The 13,700-nt window shown below is 31.3% G+C and overlaps 1 long non-coding RNA gene across 1 annotated transcript in view; it reads right to left on the minus strand.

Annotated features, from left to right (window-relative positions):
* The window catches only part of LOC107844802, a 36,035-nt gene extending 22,745 nt beyond the window's left edge, over positions 1-13,290 (minus strand). The window contains exon 1 of the long non-coding RNA XR_001666580.2: positions 13,182-13,290. This is a non-coding gene — a long non-coding RNA (uncharacterized LOC107844802). The remainder of the gene's footprint in view (positions 1-13,181) is intronic.
* Positions 13,291-13,700: the final 410 nt, after the last annotated feature.

A 13,700-nucleotide genomic window follows, 5' to 3' on the forward strand; every position in this document is an offset into this window, starting at 1 on the left:
GGGGCGGATAAAAAAGAATCTCATAACTAAAAGGAATTAAATATTTGTAATGTGAGAAAATTTTTGTTAGGAGTCTTACGCAACTTTTTTGGGAAAACCCTATCTATGGAAAGGAAAAAAAAGTAATAACCAAAATTCATATTAAAAAAAAGTACGTATGGCAAGTTTAGAAAAAAAATTAGGAACAAATATATCTATAATTTATAATCTATCTACAGTCTATATCTATATCTATAATCTATAATATATTAAAAGTGTGAAGGGTCTTAAAAATATTGTTTGAACTTCTTTTCCTTCATAAAAAGTATAGTCTTTTTACTATTTTTTTAATATTTAAGAATTTAAAAATTAATTAAATAATTATAGAAAACTTTTTCTTATTAGAAGTCATCAGAATTAATGACAATTAATAAAAACTCTGATAAAATAAAATCTCCTAAATATATGGTAAAAAGTATTAAGGAAATTAATTTTGGTGGATTTCTTTTCCTTATACGTGAAAAAGAAAATATTGGAAGATAAACATAGGGACATAAGACAGGTGTATTACGGACAATGGCAATGAGGTACTAGAATTAATAATCCTCTATATTACGAATAATATTAGATTCTAATAAGAACTGCAATAAAAAATTTTACAAAAAAAAAAATGTTTATCGTATATATTTATTTAAACTGTGTAACACAATCTAAACCTTTATTTCAATCACTTCACGGATGTTATGAGATTTACTCTCCATAATAGGTCACTCCTTAAGCTTTTCTTACTTTTCTCTTCTATTTTTTTTCTAGATAATTATTGCTTGATGACTTTACTTGATTTAACTTTTACATCGTATATATTCAATATGAAAGTATTTATTGTTGATTTCAGAGATAAATATTCTCAATGTAAAGCAACAACCTCAAAGGACTAAAGGAGTAATTGATTTTGTACATAACATGGTATGCACTAACTATTGTATTATTAACATGTTTGATTTATTAATCTCTGAATATTTTCTTTTATAATATCGAAGTGATTTTATAAAATTAAATTTATTGAAGCTTCTGATGATAAAATATATACGTGATTTTAATAAAATATATGTTATGTTTACATTATTATATTAAAGTGTAAAGGATTTTTGAGAAGTGATTTAAACTTTTTGCACTTTATTAAAAACCTTTGCAATAGACAAAATTGTCTACTTTTAAATAACTAAAATTTACACGTGTGGCTAAACTAGTATATTAAAAGTGTGAAAAGGCCTTAGAAATATTGTTTGAACTTTTTTCCCTTCATTAAAAGTCTTTGCTTTAGACAAAATCATCATTTTATTTTTTTCTAATATTTAAGAGTTGAAAATTAATAAAATATATTTATGGTAAAACTTTTTCTTATTAAAAGTTATCAGAATTTTACCATTTTTTCCTAATTTAAGAGTTGAAATTAATTAAATATATTTATAGTAAATACCTTTCCTTATTAGAAATCATCGGACAACTAATACTTTTTTCATTAGTTGAATAATTCTAAATCAACTAAATTTGATTTTAAGAAGATTTGAAAAGTCTAAAAATAAATATAAAATCGTTAGAATAAGAAAAATGTAAGAAGTATCAGATTTTAAAAAAATTTAAACACACAATAAAAATGTAATCAATGATTTTGTAAAAATTTGACTTGAAAAATAAGGAAAGATTTTAAATATATATGTATAAAAAATAATTGTAACACAAATGTGGTTCAAATTGATGCGTCTCTGTTAGCCTGTAGCAACAAGGGAAAGCGGGACTATATGGCAAACACCAAAGTGATGATCTGTCAACCACTTAGAACTCCTGATGGTAAAATATATATGTGCATATATTTATATTTATATTTATCTTATTATATTAAAGTGTGAAAGATTTTTGAAAACTGATTTGAACTTTTACACTTTATTAAAAATCTCCGTAATAGACAAAGTTATTTAATTTTAAATAACCAAATGTTACACGTACGAGACACGTGCAGTTAAATTTATTTTAATATAATTGTAAGGCATCATACTACGCACAATAATATAATATATCAATATAATATACATTTAGGGGTCGTTTGGTGTGAGATATAAGGTATAATTATTACAAAATAAAATAAGAATTACTTTATTTTGCATTGAGTTGATAGTATTAGGTAGTTTCAGAATCATATACTTGATGAAATTTGGGGTGGACATTCGGTTTGCTTCGGTTTGCTTGTTTAATATCGGTTTGGTTTTTCAATTTTTGGATTGACGAAAATGGCAATCGTAACCAAACCGAAATACAATAGCTCTAAAGCGACGGTTGTTTACGACGGTGACTAAAACCGTCACTATATTAGTACCTATCACGACAGTTATTATCTCGTATAGATTGCGATGCTTTATAAGTTGTTGCGACGGTTGTGAACTATCCCTATATGCACATTATTGGATGGTTATAAATATGCTATTACGATGGTTGATAAGCTATTGAGACGGCTACCAACCGTTCTAATAACACGTTTTAGGGTCGTTATAAATATGTTATTGCTACCGTTTATAATTTGCTGGGACGGCTACCAACTGTTCATATAACACGTACTAGGGTGGTTATATATATGCTATTGTGACGGTTGATACTCTGTTGACATGGCTAAGAACCGTCCTAAAAAATGTGGTTTGTTGACACCCAATTTTGACCTCTCGATACTTCTCTTAGGTTGTTATTTTTATCAAAATTATTAATTTTAAATATTAATATTTTTTACGCATTATTTTGATATCAAATAAATATTGGCGTATCACATTCATGATTTGAAAATATATAATTTATTTTTATATTATTATTTTTTATATTATATACTCCCTTCGTTTCAAAAAGAATGACCTACTTTCCTTTTTAGTCCGTTTCAAAAAGAATGACCCCTTTTCTTTTTTGGCAATACTTTAATTTCAACTTTCCACATGGCATATTTAAGACCACAAGATTAAAGGACATTTTGGTACATTTGACACAACTTTAATTTAAGGCTATAAGATTTAAAAGTCTTCTTTATTTTCTTAAATTTTGTGCCAAGTCAAAGTAGGTCATTCATTTTGAAACGGAGGGAGTAATATTTTACATAATTTTGCTAATATTTGTTAAATATTTCCGCAATTATACTTGCCCATTATTTACAAATACATTGTCTAATTTTAATATTTATTATTATGACAACCTACCTTATTTAATTTCCCTATGCATTTAATTTCTAGCCACTTTTATACTTAATTTTAATCAAATTGATACCAATGTTTAAATTTTAAATGAAGGTGCAATTTTAATCCTTCTTCTAAACCATTTTAATCTCAGTCGTGAATCAAAATTAATCCAACGACTGAGATCCTATCAGCATTGTCTTTCCCTTTAAACAAAACACAAAACCCTAATTCTCATTTTACCTAAAACAATCGCCCTCTCCCTTCTTTCTTATTTCTCTCTCAAAAACCAACAAACCTCCATAACCACCATCAACTACCGCCACTGCCCATTACCACCGGCCGATGAAGCCCAACACCCAATCGTCGCTCCTCCTTCTCCTCTCTCTCATACCGACCAACCAAACAAAACCATCCCTACCGGCGAAATCCGCCACTGCCAGTGAGGATTCCTCCATCAGCCGTCTCCCACTAGTGTTGCTGCCCAGCTGCCAAAGTCCTGCCTCTTAAACCAATGCAACAACCAATACTAGCACGCACCAGCCACGAGCGTCATCACCGCCTCCACCAACCAACAAACTCCATTCTAAGCCACCAGTGAAGTCCGCTCCACCGTAGCTTCGGTGAATTATTATGCAATGAAAAGATTACATGCCACCACACCTTCCTCTATCATCCCCAATAAAATCATCCATCTAAGTGCTCTGGCTAAGTTTCACAATGATGGATTCGTAAGAGCCCATCCAGGTTTGATTTCATTTTTAATTCAATGTCCTAATATCATGATCTTCTTCTACTCTTTTTCTTTTTCCTAATCTTATTCTTAGATTTGAAATTGGTGCAATTTGGATTTGAATTTTGAGATGAACCTTTCAATCTCGTGTGTTTTTATGAGCTTGGATTGACATATGTGAAAATCCCTAATTTTTACAATCCTTCGCATAAATCTGATGTTACGAGTGATTACTTATTATTTTTGTTATATGTTGATGTTGCATCATGTTTTTTTGGTAAAATTAAGATTTGTTGTCAGTTGTTTACTGGTGTTTTTCCTAAAACTAGGATAGACAGCCTTGTTAGTTAATTAATTATGATAATTTGGGTCAACCAAAGTGGATCGATATTCCTATGTTAACTGTAAATGTAGAATGGACAAATTATTGATTGAGGTGGAGTTGAAGGAGATACAGGATCTTTAGGATCAAGATTGAGATGGCGAAGGTTGTATGATACAGGATCTTTAGGATCAAGATTGAGATGGCGAAGGTTGTATCTTGTTCCTCTGATATTGTCAATCCAAACATTAAAGCCTTTGTCTGCTAAGATCATTGGTAGCGATTATTCTACTAAATTCATTAGTCGTGTTACTCTGTCCTGCAAAACAAAATGAATTATCTAATAGATTTTCTACCTCATTACTTATGTATGCCCCACTTAACACTGACATCCTTATTTCTTAATTCATTTGCAATAACTTGCTACTTGTCAACAAAAAATTATACTACTAAAGAGTAGTAAATAATAGACAACATAACATTGGCACAAAGGTCCCCCGCTGAATAAAGAAAGACGTTCAATTCCACTCTTCTGTGTCTATGGTTTCAGTACACATAAATCCTCTGTCACAATAATTATTATATCCTCTTCTTAAAGCTATACTGATCGTATATTTTTTGTATTGAAATACTCTTATTTCTGCCTGGTGAATCTATATAAAATTAACCTGGTAGGAAATAGATGAAGCACACATCCTAATGTTCCAATTCAATATGACCAAATAATCAACTGTTCAAGGTAAGGATCCAAGGACCAAGACTGATAGGTACAAAATTAGGTTCTACTTCACTGATCATATATTGCTTGTTTCTTATTCTACTTCTTTCAGTTCTTAATTTGAAAAAAAAAAACTAATGAAGGGAGAATTAAATGTCAGATTGAATCATTTTAGCAGAGCATATTTGAGTGGCTAATTGACTTTAGGAGCACAGATTTCTAGTTGGTTAATTTAGATAGAATGTTATTTGAATGGGCGTAGAAATCCTATCTGAAGAACTCGCTTGGAATGATGCTTTATATGATAATACATATTTGTATTTGTTGATTGTTATGCTTTTATTTGATACTATAATATAATATAATATATGCCAATAATATATTTTTTAGCACTTTTTATGGCCTGAATTAGCATATCGTTATGCAGAATGAGTTTGAAAGAAATTGATGAGATGATTAAGTCTCAGGTTAATGCTTCAAATGCTGATTTGTATGGTTAGTTGCAGAATGAGTGATACAAAAATAAGATAATGAGAAAGGAACTGGACTTTTTGATGAAACATGTATATAAGAAATCATCTTCAAATGATGAACGTCCATCTCAAGACGACAACCAAGCTTATGAGGATAAAAGTGATGATGACTCTGACGATGTGAATGAAAGTGATTCTAATCCTGATAGCATGAATGAAAGTGATTCTAACCCTGATGGTTGGTAGTTTTATTGAGGATTCAAGTTTGAAATATTATGTTATGGACCATTTAATAATATAAAGTTTGAAATATTATGTTATGGACTATTTAATTATCATATATTATTGATATGGATGTTATGAATTATGTTTTTTTTGTTAGTTGTAACAGTTTGCATTACACTTGTATTGAATGATGTTTTTGAGAATTATTGGAGGTTTTGAATAGATTTTTGACTAATTGTGAAATATTTCTAGTAATTACATGTGAATTATCACTTGGAAATTTCCATGGGGATGTACATGCTAAATATTTATGAAAATTTTTCTTGAGATAATTTGTTCTTGAGGATTTACTTGGGGCATTTCATATGAATTTTCTTGCGAAATAGTTTAATAAATATCTACAAGAAATTTCCTTTTGTTAATTAGAAATTTTCACCTCTAATCTTCCTTCGAATTTACTTGAGAATATTCATGGGAAATAATTTGTGAATTTTTTTGTGGAAGTCCACAAGTAAAATCCTTTTTTTAAGAAATTTTATCAAATAATTCATGCAAAATTTTGATAGTTAATCGCAAATAAATCCACAAATAACTTACTTACGAATTTATTTCCTCAGCTAAATTACCTAAGGATTTTCTAAATTCGCGGGTAATAATTATCTATGAAGGTTTTTTCTTTGGATTAAAATTAGCAAGAAAATTCACATGTAATCAAATTACTTGAGGATTTTACCGTATTATCCTTATGAAAATCATCAGGTAATAATCACTTTTTTTGTAGTGTAAAGTTGATATCATGAGGATGCCTGGGACAAGACTAACTTTCCTAAGTGAAATTAAAAATGATCCCCTCTTTTGGCATAAAAGACTTGGTCATACAAATATGAAAAAACTAAACAAACTAAATTCTAAAGACATGGTGTTGGGCTTGCCTAAAACCAAGTTTGAAAAAGAACAGGTTTGTGGTGCTTGTGTATGGAGGAAATAGGTAAGATCTTTATTCAAACCAAAGAACCATGTCAATACAACTAAGTCTCTTGACTTGGTCCATATGGACCTTTGTGGACCAACGAGAGTACAAAGCAAAGGAAGCAAAAGGTATGTTTTTGTAATTGTTGATGACTATTCTAGGTTTACCTGGACACTATTTTTGGCTTCCATGGAAGATGCTTTTGATGTTTTTTTATATTTTTATTATGAAAATAGAAAAGAAGATAGGCACTTTCCTAATTTCCATAAGATCTGAAATTTTGCACAACAAATGGTATATATCATAATTTCTCTACTCCTAGAACACCACAACAAAATGAAGTAGTAGAAAGGCAAAAAATAGAACTTTAGAAGATATGGCTAGAACAATGATGCTTGTAGGAAATTGTGCAAAAATTCTTTGGGCTTAGGCCATATGTACCGCTAGTTATATTGTGAATAGATACACAGTTAGGCCCATCCTAGAAAAGACTTCATATGAATTACTCAAAGGCAGAAAACCTAATATTTCTTATTTTAGAATCTTTCTATGAATTACTCAAAGGCAGAAAACTTAATATTTCCCATTTAAGAATCTTTGGTTGTAAATGTTTTATCCATAATAATGGAAAAGATAATATGAGAAAACTTGATATAAGAAGTGACAAGAGAATCTTCCTAGGGTATTCTCACCGTAGTAAAACTTATAGAGTCTTGAATAAAAGGACAAATTGTGTTGAGGTAAGTATGTATGTTGTTTTTTATGAATCTTGTGTTGATACTAACATGCAGGATGAAAGTGGAACTAAAAAATAGAAGAAAGAACAGGTTATACAACCTGCTCTAACTATAGAACAATCTGGAGGCACATTGATTGGGGAAACTAAACCACCAGCAACTCCAGCTCAAGTCACTTATAGTGAGCCTAGTAGCTCACAAAGGTTGATTCCAAAAAGCTACAAACATCAAGGACGTCATCCAATTAAGAATGTTCCTACTGATCTTACTTCTGGTATCACCACCAGATATAGATTAAGGAACTTATGTGCCTTCAAAATTTTTTAGCAGTGATTGGACCAAAAAGGTGAATGAAGCACCTCTTGATGCATATTGGATCATTGACATACAATAGGAGCTTCACCAGTTTAAAAGAAGCAAAGTTTGGCATCTAGTACTACCCTCATAAGATTGGACTATAATTAGAACCAAGTGGGTGTACAAAAACAAAGTGGATAAATATGGAACAGTTACAAGGAACAAGGCAAAACTAGTGGTTCAAGGATACAATCAGGAGAAAGGCATAGACTATGATGAGACTTTTTCCCCTGTGGTAAGTCTTGAATCAAATGAATGTAAAAAGTGTATTCCTAAATGGTTAACTAAAAGAGGAAGTATATGTAAAGCAACTACCTGGGCTTGAAAATGTTGATTTTCCTAACCATATGTACAAGATTGACAAAGCTTTGTATGGATTGAAACAAGCTCTAAGGGTTTGGTATGAAGATTGTTGAAATTCCTTCTAGAGCATGGGAACACAAGAGGTAAAATTGACAATACTCTTATGTAGATGACATCATCTTGGCTCTACAAATATTAATATGACTCGAGATTTTGCAAAATTCAAGAATAGTGAATTTACGATAGCATGATGGGAGAACTCAACTTCTTATTAGGATTGCAAATCAAATAAAATATTGATGGTATACTAGTTCATCAGCAAAAGTATGTGAAAAAACTACTCAAGAGATTCTTTATGGAGGAAGAAAAGGAGATAAGCACTCCTATTGCCGCTGGCACAAAATTGGACATGGATAAAACATATCCGTGTGTGGAACACAAGCTATAGAAAAGAATGATTGGGTCACTACTATATCTCATAATAAGTATATCTGACATTGTCTTTAGTGTTGTCTTATGTGCAAGGTTTCAAGCAGATCCTAAGGAATATCATCTTAAATTTGTGAAAAGGATCTTGAGATATCTTATAGGAACATCTGATCTTGGTCTTTGGTATCTAAAAGGAATCAATTTTAAGTTGGTAGGATATGTTGATGCTCATTATACAGATTATTTAGTGGACAGTAAAAGCACCACATGTATGGCACACTTTCTTGGATCATGTTTGATCTCCTAGTCCACTAAGAAGCAAAACTATGTAGCCTTGTCTACTGCTGAGGTTGAGTATATTGTTGTTGGATCTTGTTGTGCTCAATTTTTATGGATTAAGAAACAACTCAAGGACTTTGGCATGGATGTTGGTTGTGTTTTAATTTTTTGTGATAATACTAGTGCCATCAACATTGTAAAAGATCCTGTGCAATATAAAAGAACTAAACATATTGATATATGACATAATTTTCTTAGGAAAAATATTGAAAAGGTCTTATCTCACTATGTTTTCTTCAACTGGAGATCAAATTATAGATATTTTTACTATGGTATTAAGTAGAGAACATTTTTGAAAGGAATTGGTTAGAATTGGGAATGATTAAGATTGCATAAATCCTCTCCAATGATTGACTAGTTAATCTTGTTCTTGCTTACATTTTTTGGCTATATTTGTTGATTAATCAAGTCTTACATATTTAGTTGTATGTCCTCAGTCCAGAATTTTTTGATTGATTTGATTAAACTGTGTATTAAATGGTGCAGAGATGCTGGACCATACAAGTGATCAAGTCCATAATTTCTAGTTTTCAGGTATGATTCTATATTACCTACTTAAATCACATAATTTGAAATAGCTGAGTGCATATAGTCTAAGTATTGATTGTTCTAATACTAAAAATAACCACCAAATATCAAGAGTTTGACCTTTTTTAAAAAGCTACCACCATTTTCCCATCATTGCTACACCGACACTTTTACATCATCTCCTTTTCGAACATAATTACTCCATCTCCTTTATTTTTAACTTCCTACCTTTTTCCTTTTTATATACAACTCACCATTCCCTCTATAAATTGCTTGCTCACCAGATTTCTCTTTTTCTCTCTTCCTTTCATTATCGGCCATTTGCTCAAAACCACTCATAGCTTTCTCATTCTCATCTAACGCTCAAAAATCCATCCCTCTAAATGAATTTGAATCTTCCCAATAGGTTGTTCACTAAAGTGAAAATACTGAATTCCACATTCCTTCAAGTATTCCAATCAAGTTCTCAATTTTTTTGCTTGGACAAATTTCAAAAATCTGTTTTCTTAATCCTTAGTCGACCCTTGTTTTTTCTCTGTACCAAATCCCATTGTCATTAATGTGCCTTCTCTCTAAATAATTGACACTGATGACATTTCAATTGCAAATCTTATTCCAAGAAGGGCTAGATCTCAACCCAACAAAAAGTGATCACCCTCTCCAATTCTTGTTGATAAGAAAGAATCCTTGGCTGAACCTTGTACTTTATCTGCTTCACCCAAAACTCCCCATACTCATAAGAAAAAGCAAAAAGAGGAGGTAAATATGTTTGAAACTCTTAGATCCAGTAAGAAAAAATGCCATGTACCACGTAGTCCATTCATTACTCCCTCCTCAAAAGATGTCTTACTTCGTAATATGTGTAAGGGTAAGATTGTCAATCGTACCATTCCAAAATCCTTCTCTCCCCATATTTCTTCCTATGATCCCAAGTATAAAGCCAAGACTAAACCCTCTACATCTTCCAAATATCCTAAGTCCAAATCTACTTCTCTTCCTAAGAAATATGTTAGCAAACCTGTTCCTTCTGATACTTCTTATTCTGAGGCAACATTAGATGCCTCCACTAAGAAAGATAAGGAAGTTAAGAATATTGAAACCTGAGGCTTCTGATTTATAGTTGTCCCATCATCTACACTTTTAAAAGAGAAAACTTATTCATAGTCGTGTAGTTACTAGCTTTAGTAGTCCTGTTATGGCTATCTTGTTAACTAAATTGGAGGCCCAAGGGTGGTCTCATCTATTTCTTCAAGGGAACTTTCAAAGAAAATTTGGTAAATCAGAGGTGTATAAATTCTACACCAATGGTACTGAAAGAAGAGATTTATTCTCTATAATAGTGAAAGGGGTACCTATTCACCTAATAACTGAAGATATTGCTAGGATTCTAAATATTTCCATAGGATGTTGGTGACATTTTGTGAAATTTGAATAGACCCCTAGATAATTTTGTATCCGTTCTAGAAATATCTAGGGAATTCTCTAGTGATCCACATCTCCTACACCATCGTCGATCCCTTAAGAGAAAAATGACACCCCTGCATCAGCTTTACATTGATATGGTGCACAAAATTCTCATACCTTAAAAAAAATGTCGCACTGAGGCTAATTTTCTTGATTTGACTCACATGAATCTTTTGGATACTGAGGTTAAAATTGACTTACCTAGGTTGGTAATCAAGCACATGCATCTAGTTCTACTTAAAGATGACAACAGACATACTCCTCCCTATGCTTTTTGACTTGCCCCTGTGTTTGAAGAGTATCTGTACCAATTTAAGTATGGTTGTTGTAGACCACTAAAGATGTGATTGGCACTATGAATCACATGGATCTACCTCCTTTAATAAGGCATGGTAATAACCCCCTGCAATGATTAAGGAATGCTCTGAATAAAAAAAATGTTGAATTGAAGGCTACACATACTCCTCATAAGGCTGAGAGAATAACTCTTCTTGCTCGCATCGATTCTCTTCAAGACGATCTTTCTTATGATGTTCTAAAAATGTTCATACTGTGCACAGGCTGACCCAATTACTTCTATCTGCTCCTCCTTCCTCCTCCACATCTTAGTGTCTTAAAGTGTTAGTTTGATATTAATCATATTTGAATATTAATCATATTTGAACTTTAATGAAATAGTACTTTTTTCTATATTGTATCTTGTTCTTGCACTCTTTAATGCATCATTTAATCCTTTCATTCTAGTTTTGCTTGTCTTAGTGATAGCTCCACTGTCCATGGATTATTAAACACTTGCTCATAGCCTTAAATTATTTTAAGCGGCATTTTGGTGATGTCAAAATGGGGAAGAAGTGGTTGTGCAATAATTATAACTCAATGACTAACCTATTTCATTCTAGTGTCTCTTATTTAAGTGCCTTTAGGAAAAATATCGTGGATACACAAAGACAGTGGTTTGTCATCATCAAAAAGAGGAAATTTGTTAGGATCTGAAGTTTTGATGATTGCCAAATGAATGAAACATGTTGCTCATCTAGTCCACTAATATACGGAATCAAGTCCACTAATACATGAAGACAAGATTGCTTGATTTCAGGAATGGATAAGCATGTACTTCTAATAAACTCAAGATGAACATCACATGTAGAATGAAAGATTTTGAGTTTGATTACAACACGTAAAGAGAAGAGAGTTTGAGTTGAAGAAGAAGTTTTACTTCGCATAAAACTCTAAAGAATTGAGAGTTTGACCTAAGATAGAAGTTGGGTCTGATGAAGGACTCTTTGAAGAGTTTGTGTTTAATAGAGAGAGTGACTTGCAAAGTCACTCATGCACTTACAAAGAAAAAGGAAATTGATAAATTGACTTAGTAGTTCACAGCTTGAGGGAACACGTAGTTGAACCTGTTTCTACTAGTTAAAAAGTAATTTGTCTTAGTTTTATATATTTGGTTTGGTTCTTGAGTTTTAATATTGATGTAATATTAGCTTTAGTGAATAATAAACTGAATTAGGATTATTGTCTTCATGTTGGGGAACTCGTAGACTTGGGATCACATACCTTGGGAGGTTTATGATATGTGTTGTGTAGGAGTTAGAGTTTATAATTCCTAGATTACATAAGTCTTGTAATTTGTCATTTGTCGAATCTCAAAGTTTGATTAGTGATGTTTGGGGTGAAATTTTGTAGAGGTACAAGTTGTTATTTTTGACACCTTTTTGAGTCAGGTGTTTTCCACATGAAAATCTCTGACTCATTTACTCACTCTGTAAATACTTCACTGAAATACGTTAGGCAACTTGTTTCACTCATATGTTACAATTAAGCTAAAATAAGTAAACTAGTAGGTGGTGTCTATATCATGTACCCTTTGTCGACTTCTTATACAGCCTAGAATTCTAATAAAATTGTAAGCTGTTAGAAAGTAGCCTAAAGATTAAATGACAAGAATTACTCTTGAACACCTCACTTCTAGTGCCCCAATTGGGAATTCTGTAACAAGAGAAGGAAGAAGGAGATTGTATTTCACTGTGCAATTTCTGAATGACTATTACAATGGATAATCAATTCCTCATATGAAATCCTGCTAAGGGGAGGGAAAGTTAGGTATCACGTGCTAAGTCACGTTCCCCTTCATAACACTAAAACAGATTAACTATTTTTAACTAACTGTCAACTATGAAAATGCTTAAGGAAAATACTAATGAATTACAACTGAATTCTGAAATACAATTGGCCTAAATAAACTAATGAATTAGAATCATATCAAATTTCCAAATATTAAGTAAGAAAAATGAACAATTTTAATTTAAGGGGTTCAATTTAGAATTAGCTTGCCCACCAAAAGTAAAATTGAGAGATGAAAAGGTACAGAGAGGAAAACGAGAGATCTTACAAGTTATAGACGGAATCTGCAGCCTATCTGGAGTGGATTTCAAGTGGGAGAGAAACACGCTCCTTAATGTATATGAAAATGTTGCAAATTTTAGTGAGAAGAAAGTAGTGCAACTTTTCCTTTTTTTAGATAACTAAACTTCAAACAGTAATCACCAAAATATATTTTATCTTTGCAAGTCACAACTAGTTTTAACCAAAATTAGGTTAAAAATTATTTACATCCCTCAATTTTATTTTGGAAATCAAACTCTCTCCTTAATTATAAATAATACGTATTTTCCCCCTACCCCATTTTCTATGCAATATCTATTTTATTCTTGACATTTTTATTCCTTTATTTGTGTAATACCTTTATTATATGTAATATTTATTTTTTTAATATAGATATTTCTAAATATTTATTTAAGTCATCAATATTTTAAGAAAAATAATTAATTTATGAATTTATCACAACATCTAATGTTATTTTTATGGTACACATTCACTTAGTATGTATAAACTTTATGTTTAATTTTAC

This window comes from Capsicum annuum, chromosome 10 (genome assembly GCF_002878395.1).
Source record: "Capsicum annuum cultivar UCD-10X-F1 chromosome 10, UCD10Xv1.1, whole genome shotgun sequence".
NCBI classification, from domain to species: domain Eukaryota; kingdom Viridiplantae; phylum Streptophyta; class Magnoliopsida; order Solanales; family Solanaceae; genus Capsicum; species Capsicum annuum.